The following is a 20,986-nucleotide window of genomic DNA, read 5'->3' as shown; positions in this document are numbered from 1 at the left end:
CCTGTCTTGTTCCTGTTCTTAGGGGAAATGGTGTTAGTTTTTGTCCATTGAGTATGATGTTGGCTGTGGGCCTGTCATATATGGCTTCTATTATGTTGAGGTATGATCCTTCTACTCCCACCTTGCTGAGAGCTTTTATCAAAAATGGGTGTTGAATTTTGTCAAATGCTTTTTCTGCATCAATTGATATGACCATGTGGTTTTTTTCTTTCAATTTGTTTATGTGATGTATCACGTTTATTGATTTGCGGATATTGTACCATCCTTGCATCCCTGGGATAAATCCTACTTGGTCATGGTGTATGATCTTTCTGATGTACTGCTGGATCCGATTTGCTAAGATTTTGTTGAGGATTTTGGCATCTATGTTCATGAGGGATATTGGCCTGTAATTCTCTTTCATTGTGTTGTCTTTACCTGGTTTTGGTATTAGGGTGATGCTGGCTTCATAGAATGAGCTTGGAAGTGTTCCTTCCTCTTGAATTTTTTGTAGTAGTCTGAGGAGGATAGGTTTTAGTTCTTCCTTGAATGTTTGGTAAAACTCCCCTGTGAAGCCGTCTGGTCCTGGGCTTTTGTTTGCTGGAAGCTTTTTGATGACTGCTTCAATTTCTTCCATAGTTATTGGCCTGTTGAGATTTTTAGATTCTTCCTGATTGAGTTTTGGAATGTTGTATTTTTCTAGGAATTTGTCCATTTCCTCCAGGTTGTCTAGTTTGTTGGAGTAGAGCTGTCCATAGTATTTTTTAACAATCATTTGTATTTCTGTGGGGTCTGTTGTTATTTCGCCTCTATCGTCTCTGATTTTGTTTATTTGGGTCCTCTCTCTTTGCTTCTTGGTGAGTCTGGCTAGAGGTTTGTCAATCTTGTTTATCCTTTCAAAGAACCAGCTCTTGGTTTCATTGATTTTCTGTATTGTTTTTTTGGTCTCTATGTCATTTATTTCTGCTCTAATCTTTATTATCTCCTTCCTTCTGCTCACTCTGGGGTTTTCTTGTTGCTCTCTTTCTAATTCTTTGAGTTGTAGAGTTAGATGATTTACTACCATTTTTTCTTGTTTTTTGAGATAGGCCTGTAGAGTTATAAACTTCCCTCTCAGGACTGCTTTCATTGTGTCCCATAGGTTTTGGATTGTTGTGTTTTCATTGTCATTAGTTTCCAGGATGTTTCGAATTTCTTCTTTGATTTCATTGGTAACCCAATCAATATTTAATAGCATGCTATTCAGCTTCCAGGTGTTTGAGTATTTTGGGTTGTTTTTATTGTAGTTTATTTCTAATATTATGCCATCGTGGTCTGCGAAGACGCTTTTTATGATTTCAATTTTCTTGAATTTGGGGATACTTTGCTTGTGACCCAATATATGGTCTATTTTTGAATATGTCTTATGAGCATTTGAGTAGAATGTATATTCCCTGGCTTTCGGGTGAAGTGTTCTGAAGATGTCTATTAAGTCCATCTGATCTAGTGAGTCATTTAGGATTGCTGTATCTTTGCTGATTATTTGTCTAGAGGACTTACCCAGTGCTGTCAGTGGTGTATTAAAGTCCCCTACAATGATTGTATTGTTGTCGATCTCTCCTTTGATATCTTCCAGGAGTTTTTTTATGAATTTGGGTGCTCCTGCATTGGGTGCATATATGTTTACCAGGGTTATATCTTCTTGTTGTATTGATCCCTTTAGTATTATGAAGTGGCCTTCCTTATCTCTTGTTATGGCCTTCACTTTGAGGTCTATTTTGTCCGAAATAAGTATTGCTACCCCAGCTTTCTTTTCCTTTCCATTTGCCTGAAAGATATTTTTCCATCCTTTCACTTTCAGTCTGTGTGAGTCCCTTCTAATGAGGTGGGTTTCTTGTAGACAGCAGATGTATGGGTCATGTTTTTTTATCCATTCAGCCACTCGATGTCTTTTGTTTGGAGCATTTAGTCCGTTTACTTTTAAAGTTATTATTGAAAGGTACTTGTTTGTAGGCATTTCTGTTTTTGTGTGGCTGTTTTCTTTCTGAGCTTTTTATTTCTTATTTTTATACCAGTCCCTTTAGCATTCCTTGCATTGCTGGCTTGGTGGTGATAAACTCCCTTAGCCTTTTTTTGTCTGTGAAGCTTCTTATTTCCCCTTCAAGTTTGAATGATAGCCTTGCTGGATAGAGTATTCTTGGATTCAGTCCTTTGCTTTGCATCACTTTGTAAATTTCCGTCCATTCTTTTCTGGCCTGATGTGTTTCTGTTGAGAAATCATTTGACAATCTAATGGGAGATCCCTTGTATGTAACTTTCCGTCTCTCTCTTGCAGCCTGTAAGATTCTCTCTTTGTCCTGAACATTTGCCATGGTAATTATGATGTGTCTTGGTGTGGGTCTTTTTGGGTTCACCTTGTTTGGGACTCTCTGGCCTTGTGTGACTTTTTTCTTCCCCACCTCAGGGAAGTTTTCTGATATTATTTCTTCTAATAGGTTTTCTAATCCTTGTTCATCCTTCTGTTGTTCTGGTACCCCTATTATTCGTATGTTGTTTCGTTTCATGTTGTCCCAAAGCTCCCTTAGGCTCTCCTCCTGTCTTTTCATTTTTTTCTCCAATTGCAGTACATTTTGGGTGTGTTTTGCTTCCTTGTCTTCTAAATCACTAATTCGGTCCTCTGCTTCTCCTAGTCTACTGTTGATACTTTCAATGGAGTTTTTCATTGCAGCTATATCACTCTTCATTTCTTCTTGGGTCTTACTTAAGTTGTTGATTTTTTCATCTGTTTCTTCTAGCTTCTTCCATATGTTATTGATTTTTTCATCTGTTTCTTCTTGCTTCTTGGAGAGGTTGTCGATTTTTTCCTCCATCCGGTTTATGCACTCTAGGACCCTTATTCTGAATTCTTTTTCTGTCATGTTGCATGCCTCTGTATTACTTAGCTGCTTTTCTGGAGAGTCCTCCTTCTCTTTCCTTTGGGGGTTTCTTTGTCTACCCATGTTTGATCTCGCTGACATATCTAGACGTTGAGTCGTTCAGTGGCTGCTCCCTTGGTGGCAGTGACTCCTTGGTCTGTGGTTGCTCTTCGGGTGGTTGCGGTAGCAGCTGCTCTTCAGTTGGCAGCAGCTCCTCTGGTGGGTGCTGTTCAAAGCTTTGGTGGCTCTTCTGGCTGGTGGGGCAAGGTTTCACGTACAGCTGCTGTTCCTCAGCAGAGGGTGTGGTGCTCAGGAGGTTGCTGTTGCTTGGATCTGCTTCGTTGATTTAAAGGCACAAAATACAACACAACAAGGCACCACGTACCAGGCACTATACACAAATATATTCACGATATTAATAACCCCAAATAAAGGTGACCACCTGAATTAAGAGAAATAGGGGATAAGGAAGAAGGAAGAGAAAAAGAGAAAAAAGAAAAGAAAATTAGGGACCAAAAAAAGGAGTGCAAAAATGAAATTGGGAAAAAGGAGGGGGGAAAATAAAAGCGAGAAAAGAAAAGAAAAGAAAAGAAAAAAAAAGAGCGATAAGAGAGAATGAAGTGGAAGAGGGGAAGAGACTTTTTTATATGAGGAGACTACTCCTATAGAACAGCCATTAATCCCAACAAATTCCAGCAACAGCTCCCTGGAGATGAATGCAAACTAGAAACAACCAATAATATAACGATGAAAATAGAATGGAGAACACTAATCCTAAAATAAAATAAAGAGAAAATAAAATGGCACTTTAAAAAAATGGTAAAATGGTAGCAGTAATAATACTGGTTAAAAATAAGAAGGTAGTAATTAAAAGGGTAAAATCAGGTGATGGAAAAAAGAAGAAAAAAAAAGAAGAAGAAGAAAAGGAAAAAAAAAGAAAAAAAAATTGGTTTCTTAGTTAAAAGGTGAAAAAAGAAAAAAAAATATTGCAGTAGTGAAGGTCCTTCGGTTCTTCTATTCTTCAGTGTGGCTCGCCTTAGACCTGCCAGGTATTCAGGAGGGTGTTGAGTTTCCCTGCGATACACTGTTCCTCTGTGTTGTAAACCACAGTCCTTATTTTAAAGCAAGCCGCATTTGTTTCCCAGACTGCCTTATTTTGTGTTTAGCAAAGAGTCAGTTTGTGGGTCAGCCTCTGGGTGGCAGTGTTCTGGGGTTGGCCTCTGAGGCTGTAGGGCCTCTCTGTCCAGTGGAAGTTCACTGCCCAGAGCTGGCTGGGTAAGAGTTACCAGTGCTGTGTTGTTGCTGGGATTGAAAATCCCTCTATAGGCCAGACCCTGTTAACTCCCAGGGACTGATCAGGTTATTTTAATCCTTGATCTCCTACAGGGTGGAATCTGGGTGTGGCTGTGCTCCTTGCCTGGGGGCTGGGGGGAGGAGTCTCACTTTCCGGAAAGAATGGCTGCCTCAGTCCTGGGCTCAGGGGTGTCTCAGCACTCAATTCGCTGCCACCTCTCCCTGCCCCCCTTCTCTCCTCAGTCTCTCCCCAGATTCCACTCCTCCGCACACTCTCCCTCTCTTCAGCACAGGTGAGTGTCTGTATCCGAAATGTCCCATGAACAGGATTCAGTGAAAACAAACAAACAAACGCCAGCCGCGGAAACGGGGAAGGCTTGGTTTCTGTAAGCTTCTTCTTTTACCGGGACTGCATGGTCTGGTCAGCTCTTCAGGCTGCCCCCTTTAGGCTCAGTCCTCTGTGATCACAGACCCAGCTCTCAATTCCCCCGGCAGCGCCAGGAATCCCGCGGTTCTCCTTTCCCCCATTAGGGGCTGTGCCTGTCCCAAGGGACGTGGCTGTCTGCCACGCGGTCTCCCTCCGACTCTCTGGGCTCAGAGGTCTGGCAAACTTTCCTGCCCAAATCCCTGGTTTTTTTACCTTTCCAGGGGAGTTCTGCTCTTCCCGGCTGCAAACCGTCTCGCCAGCTGAGGAATTTCGCCAATTCGGGGTGGATGTTACTAGTTTCAGCTGCTCACTCCATTTGCTCAGGGACACGACCTGGGACGCGTCTGCCTATACCGCCGCCATCTTCCTGTTATCCGCAAAGTTATCTGGGGGTTGTTCTTCTGTCTCCCCATTTTTGCTCTCACCAAAGGCTCTAGGTTTCAAGTCGTGTGGGGCTGGTAGTTGCAGCAGTAGGTTTGGTGGTGGGTCACATGGTCAGGTGGCGGCTTTTCCTCAGGGAGTCTTGGGCGGTGTTTACTCCTCAGGCAGTCACAGGTGGTGGTTGCTCCTTGGGGGGTCACAAGGTGGCTGCTCCTCATGCAGTCGCAAGTGGCGGCTGCTCCTCGGACAGTTATGGGTGGTGGCTGCTTATGGGGTGGCTGCTCCTCAGGCAGTTGTGGGGGGCAGCTGCTTGCAAGGAGGCTGCTCCTCATGTGGTCGTGGGGCTCCTGCTCCTCACGTAGTCGTGGGGCTGCTGCTCCTTGCACAGTCGCAGGGCGGCAGCTCCTCACACGGTTGTGGGGCATTTGCTCCTCGTTTGGTCATGGGCACCAGCTGCTCCTGGAGGGGCTAGCGGGGTGGTTGCTTCTTGTGCAGTTGAGGGTGGTGTCTGCTCCTCCAAGTGATCACAGACGACAGCTTCTGGAGCAGTCGTGGTGCCTGGGACTGTTGTGTAAGGTTCGGCTGTTTGCGCACACGGTCGCAGAGCCCTGGGCTGCTGCGTAAGGCTCGGCTATTCACACTCACGGTCTTGGAGCCCTGTGTTGCTGCATAAGGCTATGCTGTTTGTGGTTTTTAAGAAGAAAACACAACCAGGAGCAAGTCAACTTCTCAAGAAGAACTAGGACCAACCATGTTATAGAAAGCTCACTCTCCATCATGTAGGCCTGGCTAAATATAACCCAGGCTCAACTGCAAGAATTGCACAAGGAGCAGCAGCCCCACGACCACGTGAGGAGCAGGAGCCCCACGACCACATGTGGAACAGCCTCCTTGCGAGCAGCTGCCCCCCACAACCGCCTGAGGAGCAGCCACTCCATAAGCAGCCACTACCCATGACTGTCCGAGGAGCAGCCGCCACTTGCGACAGTGTGGGGAGAAGCCACCTTGCGATCCCCGCCAAGGAGCAGCCACCACCCGTGACCGCCTAAGGAGTAAACACTGCCCAAGTGCGTGGTTGCAGAGCCCTGTGCTGCTGTGTAAGGCTTGGCTATTTGTGTAGGCATGTATGTGGTTGTGAAGCCCGGAGCTGCTGTGTAAGGCTTGGCTATTTGTGAGGGGGGTCGCGGTGCCTGGGCTAAAGCCTCTGGCTGGGGGGAGGGGAGCACCCTCCAGAACTCTCAGCTGGGGAGGCTGAAGTCCCAGTGTTCGTGGGTTGGCAGCAGGTCTCTGGCTAAGTAGCTGTAGGATCCTGGATGGTGTCTGAGAGCACCTGGGTGGAGGTGAGGCTGGGCTCCCAGTCACAGCAGCTCTCCCCTTGAAGATGGCACGGCCTCTGTGGGAGAGTTGGCGCTCCGGGAGAGATTACAGCAGTAGCAGAGGCTGCATGGCTATGAGAGCCTGGTCTGCCAGACCCTGAAGGTCCTGCAAGATCTAGCTGTCCCTCACTCAGACACACACACAGACACCACACATGCCATTTTGCTCCCTCACTCACTCACAGTCTCTTCTTCACTGCCATCCTGTCAGCCGCCATCTTGTAATTGGGCTTAAACATTTTTTACAATGTTCTGTATTCTTAATTACATAAAAGAGAGAGCTTATAAAAAATTTTTTGAATAAAATAATTTGTAAAAATATTTAGAATAATTGCATAAAACTAAAGAAGCAAATAAGAATACTTAGCCATTAATTCTGGCTATTTGTCCTAGATATTCTTACTAGAGTTTGGAGAATATTACAAGGTAGCCAAACCACCATAATAATGTAATGGGAGTAAAGACCAAAATTAGAACACATTTGATGAATGATGAATGATATAATGAAGAATGCTTTGGTAGATTGAATTATTAGTTTCAATGATTTCTTCACTCTGCTGTGGTGGTGTTATATATCCACATCCTTGCCATGGCTGCATAGTGGGCAAATAATTGCTCCCTACCCTTTGATTCTGGATTGGCCATATGACTTGTTTTGGTCAATAAGATGCCAGTTAACATGATGCAATCAGAGACTTGGAATGTCCATGGAAGTGCTTCACCATGACCTGAACATGTGACAGATAGCTATGGCCCCTGAGCCTAAGTTCCAGAATGAGACCTGTGGAGCTGATTCACAGCCTGGAACCAAGCCCAGAAGACATGGATGGAAGCAGAGCCACTTAGGCCAAACCTACATTGGCCAAATTGCAATTGAAATTGCAGTGGACCTAGAGTCCCACAAGTGTGAGTATAAGTGAATGTGTATCACTGAGTTTTGGGTTGATTTGTTATATAGCATTATTGCAGCAATAGTTAATTGTCACAAAAGCTTTACCTCCTCTGATGGCTTGTGTTAATCTCTAATGGATCTATTGAAGTCTGGGTTATATTTAGCCAGGCCTGCATGATGGAGAGTGAGCTTTCTATAACATGGTTGGTCCTAGTTCTTCTTGAGAAGCTGACTTGCTCCTGGCTGTGTTTTCTTCTTAAAAACCACAGTGATGGACAACAGCACTTACCATTGTCTTCAGTGGTGCTCAACACACCCATAATATTTGTAAATAACATGCTTGAACTACTATTTCTTTATTTTTTTAGATACTATTGTTGACTTTTTACTTTGGAAGAAGAGGATATAAATCTGTTACTATCACTTTAGCCCCATGCTACTCACACACTTTCACTATTCCAACACGTGTAAATTCGATTAGAAAGTCTCTTAAATGCCAGCACCTATAGCTGTAGCTTGTTGCTTTGGGGCTGGCCAGTTTCAGACCTTTTGCCTGAAGATGTAAGTTGGGTTGCCAGTGTGCGGAATGTGACCTGGAGAAGGAACTGAGGGAATTTTCACCATTCAGTGTGCCCATATTTACTCAGTTCCTATGATCTCAAAAAACTGGCTGGTGTTCCAACTTATAAACCTTGCTTTTGAGTAAAATGATATGGGGATCCAGCTACCAAGCAGTCTTCTTGTTTTCAGTCTACTCCGTACCTTCAGAGATGTCTCCATGTCCTCAGACTTTCCAGGGTCTGTGATTTGCAAGTATTTTATTTTTATTGGCTTTGATCCCTTCAAGGCATTAGGTTTAAGCTTTCTCCTTTCAGTTAAGCAATTTCAACTCTATGCTTTCTATTACTCACATTTTGTTGATATGTTTCATCTTTCATTTTCCTTCCTCTTCTCTTTCACCACTGTCATTTTAGTGGTTTTATAGGATGTGCACAATGCCCATATCTGACTGTAAGTCTAGTGATGTAGCATGTAGGTTTAATTAATCATATAGACCATTTTTTATCATTTATATAGGTGCTGCTCAAACTGAGAAGACAATGTACCTCTCTAGGTTTATTTTCTTTTTCTTTTAGACAGTACTGAAGCATGCTTGCCCTATTCCTCAACAAATTCAATTTGAGGTTCCAGTAATTTTGATTATTTTTTCACTCAAATTTTCCAGTTAAAAGGCCAATCAACTGCATTACATGTAAATATAAGATAAAGATAAAACGCTTTTTTTCATGAAGTTAACTCAAGTCAGAATGCTTAAGGCTTTACTTTATAATCAAAAGCATTTTTGATACATAAGAAATAACTTAGTACACTTTGATATTTGACTTATGATCTAATTGTAATAAATATATATGTACATATAATTTAAATTTCTCAGATGTCCTATGTCTATTGTTTCATATACTGTTCTAATTTTTTACTACAGAACACAGGCTCATTATAACACATCAGAAGATAAAGAGATATATAAATAAAATATTAGTAATTCTTCCCTACTCATTCACTCTCTAAGGCAGTGTATATTATTGATTAGCTGTGTAACTATCCACAATTTGTACATACACCTAAGAAATAATATGTTGAACATATTTCACTAATTCAAGACGTGGGGATTCAAAATACAATAGAGAATTTGTTCCAGAGTGAGGTCTTAGAATGAGATGTAAAATTGTAAAGTCTGTGACTGGAAAGTCAATTTCCTGACTCACCCATATTGAAGGGAAATGAGTGGATTTCCAGGGAGGAGGTTTTTTTTGGAGAGAGCTGTGCTAGTCATCTCTTCTCTACTCACCTGCCCCCCAACCTCAATTCAGAAGAAAGGAAGAAGAGGGACTTTATGAAAACCACTTAGAGAGCTTAATATGTGTCCTTTGTCCTGTGCAGTTGGGAGTGGGGTAGGACACTGTGGACAAGCCTGGGGGATGAGCGACAGGCTCGGATAGTGGCTTTGGCTATAAAGTAGAGGAAAGCTTCTTTTGTGATGGGATATATCTGTACTTACAGAGTTTGTTGGGCAAATAGTGTGTGTGTGTGTGTGTGTGTGTGTGTGTGTGTGTGTGTGTGTGTGTCCTGTGGACCAGATTTAGGCTGGTGGGCAGGGGAGAAATACAGTAGTGGGTTTAGAGTAGGTGGGATGGCAGCTATAAGACCTCAACAAACAGTAGATGTATGAACTGCTAGATTCACAAAATCTGTAGTCAGAATGAAGAAGCTTATTCTGGGAATGGAGTGAAAAACAATGGGAAGGGCACCAACAATGCAAGGTTTTCGAAAAGCCAAGAGAAAGTCATTTTAGGCTTCATGCAGAGAATGCAGAGCTACCTTATTGATGGCAGATATTTAGAAGTTTCCTTATCTTGTTCCCTCTTCTTGCTTCTCTGTTCTTTCTCACCTGAAGGGTTTGAGTGAAACTATAGGTAGAAAATAGAAGACACAGGTGGAAATAAGAAGCTGATCATGTATTCTAAATATCTATGGCTGGTACTTCAGCTGGTTTGGATTCCTGCCTGTTGAGATGACCAAGACCTTTGTTTCTGAGGAGTCTGTACCTTTGCTTGCTTTGTTCTGGTCAGGCTGTGGTTGCTGTGATTTCCAACTCACAGTTTTTGCAAGGCCTGGTAGTACTAAGAGTTGGCCAAATAAATCCCCTGACCCCTTGGGCCCTGGGTTCTAAACATCTTTCTTCCTGGTGGAAGCATCTGACCATAGTAATCATGGTCAGTCAATGACCTGATTAGCACAGTAACTCCTTGTTGCTTTTGGGGTTCTGCTAATTCACTGGCATGAGGACCCCAAAGTAGCCAGGTGGTAGTCACAGCTTCAATGGACTACAAGTTCAATGGAACCATTACTCTACTCCCTGTTGGAAGCTATTCCCCTATGACAGTGGTTGGCAAACTGTGGCTCGTGAGCCACATGCGGCTCTTTGGCCCCTTGAGTGTGCCTCTTCCACAGAATACCGACTTCTGCTCATGGGCCACGAAGTTTCAATCGCACTGTACATGTGCGCCTGCAATTGGTATTTTGTGTAAGAGCCACACTCAAGGGGCCAAAGAGCCACATGTGGCTCGTGAGCCGCAGTTTGCCGACCACTGCCCTATGGGAACTAGGGCTTTTAACTTGGCAGAGCCCAAGGGTTGTGGAAATTGGGAACCCAAATTCCACAAGTGGGTCATAGAGAGTTAAGGTGATAAAGTTCACACCTTGGTTTGCACACCCACAAATTCTAGCTATTAGGGAAAAATTGCACTAGCTGTCTGTCAACTGTGAATCCAGTGCCTATACCACATCTTGGATTATAAGACCCAACCTGTGGAGAGCGGCTACAGTGTTTGGACAGCTTCAAGCCTCGGACTAATGAGATGGCACGGTCCTCTCGTGGCCACGTGCAAGTCCCAGCTTGGAGGGCAGAGCCCTCCGAGCATAATTATGGCCAACAGCTGTAGTTGTAAGCTTGAACCTATGGTCCGAACACGTGGCCCCACGTGCCTGAGTGATGTGGGCTTGATAGAGTTCAGGTGCGTGTAACTGAGTAGGATCGAAACCCACGAGAATGTTGTAAATATCTTGACCATGGCCTTACTTTGCCTCGTGGAATCTGGTTATAAAATAAAGACACGCTTGTAGTCTGTGGCGCTGTCACTGTCTCTCCATCAGAGAAGCAGCTTCCCACCCAGACCCAGCTTTCATTCTCTGGTCTGTCTTTTCTCAATCCTTCACCACCCCCTCTCAGGCTCACCTAACCTGGCTGAGCTGGCTCAACACATAAGGCGCCCAATGTGGGGCTGAATGTGCCATGGCCATGCCAGCTCACCACACCAACCCTGCAAAGTGTTGTGCCATACTGGCACAGGTGGGACTTTAACAGATCATTCCACTATCCTAATGCAATGACTGCCTCTGGGTAATGGGGTTTGTGGTTAGACCAGTGGCTCTCATAGTCAGAAGCCTATTGCTGCATCTCTGTTGCTCTAAAATGAGTCTCTTGTTCTGAGGATGTATTACCCTGATTGGATAATCCAGTCCTGCCAACAAGTTCCAGGCACATATTGTTATCCAAAAGAGCACTTATTTAATCACTGAATGTCTAGGACAGTGGTTGGCAAACTCATTAATCAACAGAGCCAAATATCAACAGTACAACGATTGAAATTTTTTTGAGAGCCAAATTTTTTAAACTTAAACTATATAGGTAGGTACATTGTTATTAACTTAATTAGGGTACTCCTAAGGCTTAGGAAGTGCCACACTCAAGGGGCCAAAGAGCCACATGTGGCTCGCGAGCCTCAGTTTGCCAACCACGGGTCTAGGAGATGAGAATCTAAAGAGAAGGAGTCATTTCACTTCCAAACCATGGGCCTTGGTCTGCAGTGTGTATCACTTTGGGCATAGGGAAGCAGTTGAGGCTGGACTTCTTTGATTGTTGGCTTTAATAGCAAGAGAAGGTAGGACCTGGGGAATTGGGTCTTTATCAGATTTTGTAATATTTTCTATCTTCAGAATTCCTGTTGAAATCTGAAAAATTTTGCCATTGGGAGGCAATATCCACCTGTAATGAGACCTAACTCCATTATTGTACAATATAAGTGACTATACTTCCCGATAAGGCTTATGAGGTTCCACTTGCCTCAGTCCTTTCCTGATTGAGGTACTGAACACTGAAACCAAATTTTCCTATCACCTTCTCCTGGTTATTGTTTGTAAATTCTTCTGTTGGCTGCCTCACACCTAGTCTAACACAGATAAATGGGCCCCTGAAATCTGTGACACCTCTGTTTACAGAATATTGTGTGTTCAATTGTGCCCTACACTCTGGAAAATTCATATGCTGAAGTCTCAGTACCTCAAAATGCAACCTTAACCCTTACCAGTATGGCAAAGTGGTTAGTGCATCCGCCCACACACTGAAGGGTCTCGGGTTCAATTCCAGGTCAAGGGCACATACCTGGGTTGTGGGTTTGCTCCATGCACACTGCCCCCTGGTCCAGGCACATGTGTGTCTCTCTCACATTGATGTTTCTCTCTCTCTCTCCCCTTCCCTCCCTCTTTCCCACTCTCTCTGAAAAGCAATGAAAAAAAATATCTTCTGGTAAGGAGTAACAAAAAACAAACAAATAAATAAATAAACAACCTATAGGAGATACGGTCTTATAGAGGTAACAAGTTAAAATGAGGTAATTAGGGCGGGCTTTAATCCAATATGACTGGTGTCCTTAGAAAAGGGGGAAATTTGCATACAGCGACAGGCATATAGGGAGAATGTCATGTGACTATGAAGATGGCCATCAAAAAGCCTCCAGAAATGAGATATAATGTATTTCTGTTGTTTAAGCTGCCCAGTTACGGCAGCCCTATCAGACAAATAGATAGAATCTGTGCCTGAACTCTACCATGCACCAGAGGAGCTGGCCTGAGCCAGGGTGGGTAGTACAGAGAGCATATTTAACTGACATAAAGTTGCAAGGATGGGCCAAAAACTTTCAAGTCTTTCCCAGAAGTCCTTGGCACATTCTCTAAAGTTCCATTGGAAGAATTGGGTCACATGCCCATGCTCTAGCTGCAGACAGTGCTGGGAAAGGCCTCTGCTACAGCAAGCTCCTGGGTGTGCTCTCAGTGTTAAAAGCTCTTTTCCAGAACATTGCCATGTAGAACCATCAAACTGGCTCTATCAACTGTGTACAAGGAAATGTGGGCCTTACCTTTCTGGTGTCTGGCTCAATAAAGAATGTCGAGTAGTAAGCCATCTTTGACCAGATAATTAATCAATTTTGCTCCTTCCTGTGTCAGTCACTCTCCTAGATCTGAAAGAGAAAGGAAAGGTCACTCTTTCTTGGAGCTCACTGTAGTGGTAGGAGACAAGCAGTAAGACAGACTAGCTGAGAGAGGTCCTACTAGGAGCAAGCTTTGTAGGTTGGGTAATCAGCACTCTGGGGGAGGTAGTCACTTAAGCTGAGAGCTGAAGGCAAATCAAGCTAGTGCTTCAAAATGGCAAGGAAACATTGGAATAAACCAGATGGGAATTCCATAAACTTAAATATTATTACATGTTTTTTTTTCCCCTCAGGTTAATAAGTTTAAATTTTGCTATAAGATTAAGAAATGGTAGATTCTGACACTCGGCATAAATTTGGTATAGGCATACCACAGAGATATTGCAGGTTCTGTTCCAGACCATCACAATAAAGCCAGTCATAATCTTTTTGTTGGTGGAGAATCTCACCTTCAATTAGAAAAAAATGCAACATCTGTACAGCACAATACAAAGTACAGCAAAGCAAGGTATGCCTGTAAATGAGGACACAGATGCTCAGATCTTGGTGGGCTCTGGCTTTTTCCAGCTTTCCAAATCAAAGTCACTAGTCCTGAAATGTGTAGATCTCTGGGCCCAGTAATGCTCTCGTATTATGTAGCTGATTAAAACCTGCAAGTGAAAAAAAGTACACAAAGGAGTTTCCCTACTTCTAGGACTGCTCCCGAACCCCTGCTGAAGGGTGGACTGTGACCCTCACCAGTTCATGACCTGAATCAACTCTGTAGGTATGGTGCTGTGGTTGTCTCAGAGTGTAATCTACCCATTTAAAAAATTCAGATTATGTATCTACTGGCACATAATCTGCAACTCTATACTTCTCTGGAGGTAGAGGCCCTTTTAGGCAAAATGATTCCACACCAGCCACTTTCATACTCTTAATAAGGGAAGAAAAGAACCCCGAACCCTGAACCCCAAAGGCCAGATATCCCAATCTCATTTCTCTACGTGCCTGCAGAGAGGCTCTGTCTTTGAGCCGGTGTAGTATAACATTCTGACATGTAATGAATGCCCTAACATCATTGTGCACCTGCCTCTTTGGCTTTAGGGAAATAATCCAGTACTAGTTCCTAAATCGGTCGAACGACCCTTTCACAGGGGTCGCTAAGACCATCGGAAAACACATATATAATTACATATTGTTTTTGTGATTAATCACTATGCTTTAATTATGTTCAATTTGTAACAATGAAAATACATCCTGCATATCAGATATTTACATTACGATTCATAACAGTAGCAAAATTACAGTTATGAAGTAGCAATGAAAATAATTTTATGGTTGGGGGTCACCACAACATGAGGAACTGTATTAGGGTCGCGGCATTAGGAAGGTTGAGAACCACTGTCCTAAATAGTCTACCACCCTAAATTATCCAGCGCTGGTCCCTAAAAACTCAGTGTTTCCCCCACCCCGGCTCTGCACTCGCAAGATAGTATATGGCTCATTCTACTTTTTCCTCCAAATATTTTTTCCCATTCCCTTGGAGCCTGCTGGTCTTACATAGTTTGGACTCTTGGAGTGTCTACTGGTGTGATCCAAGATTTTCTTAGGGACAAAGGTAAAAGGTACTAAAAAATATGGAGAAATGTTCTCATTTCACTCCTGTTCTCTGGACTAGGCTACTGAAAAGCAGCCTCTGCTTTTCCAGAAGGTGCTGGAATATTCTACCACAGTTGCTTCCAGAGCCCCAGCTACCCTGTGAGAGTCCCTATGCTCTTTTGGAGAACTCAATTAAGATTTACGGAGAACTCCACAAAACAGCTGTCTGGAAGTCTGTGGAGAAACACCAAACGGTGTTCCTAAGGAATATTTTCTTTTTTGTTGTTGTATTGTTAAGTTGCTGCTAAAACCCCTAACTGCCCGCGACCTTAAGTTAACCATATCCCACCTGGAGAAGTGAGTCGGAGAGTTCACGAGGAAGGAGGCGGAAAAAGACCGTGGTCTGGGAGCGGACCCGGGGAGCGAACCCGCGGAGCAGGGGTCGCAGCCTCGCGCGGGCAGGGCGCCCGGGGCGGCGGCGGGGGCGGGGCGGGGCGGGCTCCAGGCTCCCCTCGGGGCGGTGGGCGGGGAAACTCAGCGCGCAGGCGGGCGCCCGAGGTTTACCTCGCGTCCTAGCAACCGGCCGGCGCGCACCGTGGGCGCTGCAGGTGAGTGCGGGGCCTGGGCGCGGGCGGCTGCCTGAAGCCCACCGCTGTGGGGGGCCGCCTTTCCCGGGCCGGGCTGGTGGCCCGCGCTGGCGTGTTTGCAGCTGTCAGAAAAGAGCCCCGTTTCAGTCCCTCTAGCCGTCTCCCCGTTCTCTCCTCAGCTCAAGAGCCGCCCTCCGCTTCTCGTTATCTCGCCCATCCAACCCTGGCCTCCCGCGGACCCCCGGAGTTTGCAGGGGCCCTGGGACCTCCCTCTCCTTATCTGCTGTCTCTACGAGTCTGGCCTCTCTTGCCACCTTCACCTTTCTCCTTGGCCCTTGCAGCTTTGCCTCCTCCTCCTTTCTAGACCAGTGGTTCTCAACCTTGTGGTCCTTTAAAAATAGTTCCTCATGTTGTGACCCAACCATAAAATTATTTTCGTTGCTACTGCATAACTGTAACGTTGCTACTGTTATGAATCGTAATGTAAATATCTGATATGCAGGATGGTCTTAGGCGACCCCTGTGAAAGGGTCATTCCACGGCCAAAGGGGTCAAGACCCACAGGTTGAGAACCACTGTTCTAGTCTGTCTTTGTTGCCTGCCTCTTCCTGCCTGTCTCCTGCACCCTCTCACCCTTGGAAACTTATCCTCCAACTCAAACGCCATTAACGTCAGTTCTGAAATTTCAACTTTTCTGTAGGTCTCACTGAATAGCTTTATAATTCTCAGAATGTTGGTATATGCGCTGAATCCCAATCGATGACACCAGCCACATTTCTAGATCTTAGAGTGGATGCTTGCATTCCCGTAGCCTCATAAAGAATTCAGTTTTGCTTCTGCTCAGGTGTTACAGAAATTATACATGAATCGGTTTCATTTTGTTAGTGACTAGAGGCCTGGTGCAGGAAATTTGTGTGTGTGTGTGTGTGTGTGTGTGTGTTGGGGGGCGGCGGGGGGGGGGGGGGGGGGTTGGGCTGTCCCTCAGCCCAGTCTGCACCCTCTTGTAATCCAGGACCCCTTGGGGGATGTCCGACTGCCAGTTTAGGCCCGATAAACTGGCAGTCGGACATCCTTCTCGCAATCTGGGACTGCTAGCTCCTAACTGCTCGCCTGCCTGCCTCATTGCCCCTAACCATCTGTCTGCCTGCCTGATTGCCCCTAACGGCTCGCCTGCTTGCCTCATCGCCCCTAATGGCCTCTGCCTCAGCCCTGGCCACCACGGTTTCCTCTGGAATGATGTCCAAAAGGTCGTTTGGCTGTCTGGTCTAATTAGCATATTATGCTTTTATTATTACAGATACTGGAAGTTTGTAACTGACCCTTTGGAAAACAAATCATACCTATTCTATTAGTAAGGAAAATAAGTGCAATGTGTTTTTCAGTGTATAGAAACACATATGCTTAGAAACTTTTGTCTTTTTAGTTGTTAAACGCCTTTTTTTTTTTTTTTTTTACAGAGAGGAAGGGAAAGGGATAGAGAGCTAGAAACATCGATGAGAGAGAAATGTCGATCAGCTGCCTCCTGCACACCCCCTACTGGGGACATGCCCTCAACCAAGGTACATGCCCTTGACCGGAATCGAACCTGGGACCCTTCAGTCTACAGGCCGATGCTCTATCCACTGAGCCAAACCGGTTAGGGCTTGTTAAACGCCTTTAACATCTTACTTTAATTTAAAGGTCTGTACTATGTATTCACATGCACTCATTTTAACCATGGTGCTTAGGCCAGAATACACGTGGACTGGCAATGGATAGTAACTGGGGAGCAACCTGTCTTGATAAAAAGTGTTAGTTTCTGTATTTTGCTGAGTTATACCCATCATTTTTGAACACCACTGGAATTAGTTGAACAAGTGCTATAGTTTTGGTTCTCTTCTTAAATTAAGAAGCCATCAGAAATTTCTTAAATGAAAAAACAAACAAACACCATATTATCCCGTTTTCTTTTAAAAACTCATTCAGTTAGGCCTGCAAAGCACTTCACTTTTTTTAAAGAAGACCTTTCATAGATCTCCTCTAATTTAGGATGGTCATAGCTCCCCTGAGATTTTCTTAGGCCTTTGCTAACCAATCTTCTTCAATCAAGCCTATCCATTGCTGCAGCTCCGGGTTTACTAGATTCAGAAAAACAATTTAAAGAGATTTAAATATGTTACACTTACATTTCTATAAAAAATTATCATGATGAAAGACCTTTTTTTTACATTTCTTAGATCTTTAAGTATCTTCCAGGAAGTTGCTATATGGTATGTTGACTGCCACAGCCTTATGCAATCTATGTAATTTCACATTTTTCTTGAAAAAGGTACAAGGAGGAAATGATGCACACACTATTGCTTTATAGGACCACAAAACAAGTGTTATGCTTAAAATGGAAAACAAACAGAACTGTCCATCTAAGCCTTTCTGTATAAGATAAACCTATTTGCACTTATTCGTGGTTTGCACTGATTCTCACAATAGTGGGAAACTCAGGAGTGTCACACATTCACGTAAGTTCATGCCTCTGTGTTCAGAATTTCCCAGTAGAAACAATACCCTGGAATACTAAAGCAAATGCATAAATTTGTACCCTCATTGTATACATTTTATTCTACTAGCACTTTTATATATACATGTACATAAATATGTATATATATATATATATATATACACACACACACACATATTATATGTCTTAGCACTATCTGATGTGATACTCAGTTTTTATAGCAAATATGTTGTAATGTCTGCTTTGCTATTCTGAAATCAGTCTGATAGATAATAATCCTATATATGTGCATAGTTTTAAATATCTATAGTACCCTAACTATATTATAAAAGAGAATTAAAAGAAAAATAATTATAATAAAATATTGGCATAAATAATGTAGTCAGATGTTCCAGCCTTATATAGAATTACTGTCAATGTAGTAGCTCCAAGTGCAAATTGATACAGACATATCTTTGAAACTTAATTTGTGTGACTAGTGTAGTCATCAATGGTGTGATTTCCAAAATGCTGAGCTCTTGGTAAAGTTCCATGTAACACGAAGTATGTATGACCTTCCTTTAGATTTATATGATAGTTGCAATCCTGGAAAATCCAGCGTATATTAAAACTGTGAAAAAATACTTTGTGATCTGAAGTTTTTCATCTACTAGATGCTTGGAGATTGCAGCAGCATTCTTCCCTCTCGGGGACTGTCTTGCATATTGAAGGACATCTACATTCTTGACTCTCATCACTAAATGCCAGTGATGTCCCCATCCTCTCCTTTTGGTGATGAATAGTCTGTACAATACTTCTGTACTGCTACTCAGCAGGCAGTATTGCCCCATGAACCACTCATCTAGATGTCCCTGTTACTGAATTTCAAGATTTACAGAAAGTAAAATCCCCAACTCATTTTACCTCTGCTTTTGTAATAATGATGTGGGGAAAATGCTAATTATATTCTATATTTAACTTTTATAACCATTCTTCTAATATCCTGGAAGATTTTAATGATCTGTGTTATTACAAGTGGGGAAACAAGCAAGTATAGATTATCTGAAAAAATATAATATCTTTTTATTAATACGGTATGTATCATAAATAACCATTATGAATTAATGCCAGACCTCGCTTTCTAACTTGGTTCTTATTTCATGTTACAGAAAATGATATCTTTCTAAAAATCTTCTTTTAAAGACAAATTTCGCCATAGTGAAATTTATTTAATTTGAATTTCTGTCTTAAATTTTAATGCTAGACTTTTTTTAATAACCAATTTTGATAAACAGGCCTAAAAAGATTCTCTTTTGTTCTTACATCTTTCACATTTGCTCTTAAGGAAGTTATAAATTACAATATAACATTCTGGGCAGGAAATATGGTCAGAGAATACAGTATTTTGATTGCTCAAATATTCTGGCTTATAGGATCAATATGTGGTATACCAAGTTTTAGAGAAAATTAAAATTACATGTTACAATAATGTTCTTATTCTATTTTCAATTGATTCAGGAGGCACTTGAGTGACTCTCAGAGCTTCCAGAATCATGTTCACCAGTCATCATTGCACTATTGCAGATGTAATGACTATAAGAAAGTCAGGATAATAGAATAACTAGTAATAGAATAATTCTAAAGAATGGATGGCTCAGCTCAAAAGAGTGTTGCTCACTTTACCGTCAGCCCCAACAGAACTGCAAATCAAAGGCCAGTTCTTTTTTCAACTTTGGAGTTTTCTGTTTCCGTTTAGGCCCAGGGAAATGAGAAAAGTATTCATTTCAGGGCACACAGAGATTGGAAAATCCTTAGGTAGTAGTCAGTTTTACTTAAAGCTGGTTAAAAAAATCAACCTCTATGATGATTCAACAGAATGTGAGTCGGATAGTACGAGCTTAAAATATTGAAAATGAAACAATGTCCAGTGAAAAGGTAGATGCTGTTGTCGTGTTCTAACTCTTTCTACTCTGTGACCTCTAAGGTAGACATACCTTCTGGTATTTAAATCTATCAATTTCTGGGGTGGCAGAGGGAGAATGGAAAATTTTGCTCATTATAAGGGAGAGACTTCTTAACAATAAACATTGCCCTCAAATGAAAACCTTCCAAATCTAAGATTAAAAAAAGAAAATCCTACCTCCACTTTATCAATAAGGCAGTGGTTCTCAACCTTCCTAATGCCGCGACCCTTTAATAAGGTTCCTCATGTTGTGGTGATCCCCAATTTCATTGTTACAAATTGAACATAATTAAAGCATAATGATTAATCACAAAAACAATATGTAATTATATATGTGTTTTCCAACAGTCTTAGGCGACCCCTGTGAAAGGGTCATTCGACCCCCAAAGGGGTCACAACCCACTGGTTGAAAACCGCTGCAATAAGGGGTCAATTTATCTCTTTTGAATATAGCTAAAATATAAATCTATAATAATAAAAGCATAATATGCTAATTAGACCAGATGTTCTTCCGGATTACTTTCCAGATGAAGCCAGGACTGCGAGGGAAGCCTGGGTCCCGGGTGCCAGAGGGAAGTTGGTGCCGGCAGCTGGGGAAGGAAGGCCTACTCTTGCATGAATTTCATGCATCGGGCCTCTAGTTTTATATAAATTTGTGTAATTTATATAAATATCATTATATATTCTAGAGGCTCAGTGCATGAAAAGTCATGCGCTCGGGGGGTCCCTTAGCCTGGCCTGCACCCTCTCATAGTCCGGGAGCCCTCAGGGGATGTCCTAAGCTGCAGTCTGGCCTCCCTCTGTGGGGAGCAGGCCTAAGCTGCAGTCTGGCTTCCCTCTGTGGGAGGCAACCAGGCTGGCTGATCAGGGCATGGTGCCGCTGGCGTGGCCCCGCCCCTCCCCCTTCCCCCATCCCCCATTGCCACCTCCCCCTGCATTGCCATTCCCTCCCTCTGCCAGCTGGCACACGCCTTGGCTTGCTTGGTGCTGCCTGCTCGCTGGACCTGCCCCCCGCTGACTGGTCATTCCACTGTTTGGTCAATTTGCATATTACACTTTTATTATATAGGATGTTATATGGATGTCATGTATTATACAACTGTCCTATATGATAAAGATGTAATATGCAAATGGTCATTATGCTGTGAAGCATAACGACCGACCATGTACCGACCAGATCACGGATCAGCAGGAGGGTGGGGCAGCGAGCTACAAGTGGGCAGCAGAAAGCTATAGGAGCGGGCAGGGCAGCAAGCTATGAGGGGAGGCGGGGGAGAGGGAGGTGGAGAAAACTACAGGAGGGTGGGGGGAG

This window comes from Myotis myotis, unplaced genomic scaffold, assembly GCF_014108235.1.
Source record: "Myotis myotis isolate mMyoMyo1 unplaced genomic scaffold, mMyoMyo1.p scaffold_m19_p_1, whole genome shotgun sequence".
In the NCBI taxonomy this organism is placed as follows: Eukaryota; Metazoa; Chordata; class Mammalia; order Chiroptera; family Vespertilionidae; genus Myotis; species Myotis myotis.
This window is presented reverse-complemented; position numbering follows the sequence as displayed.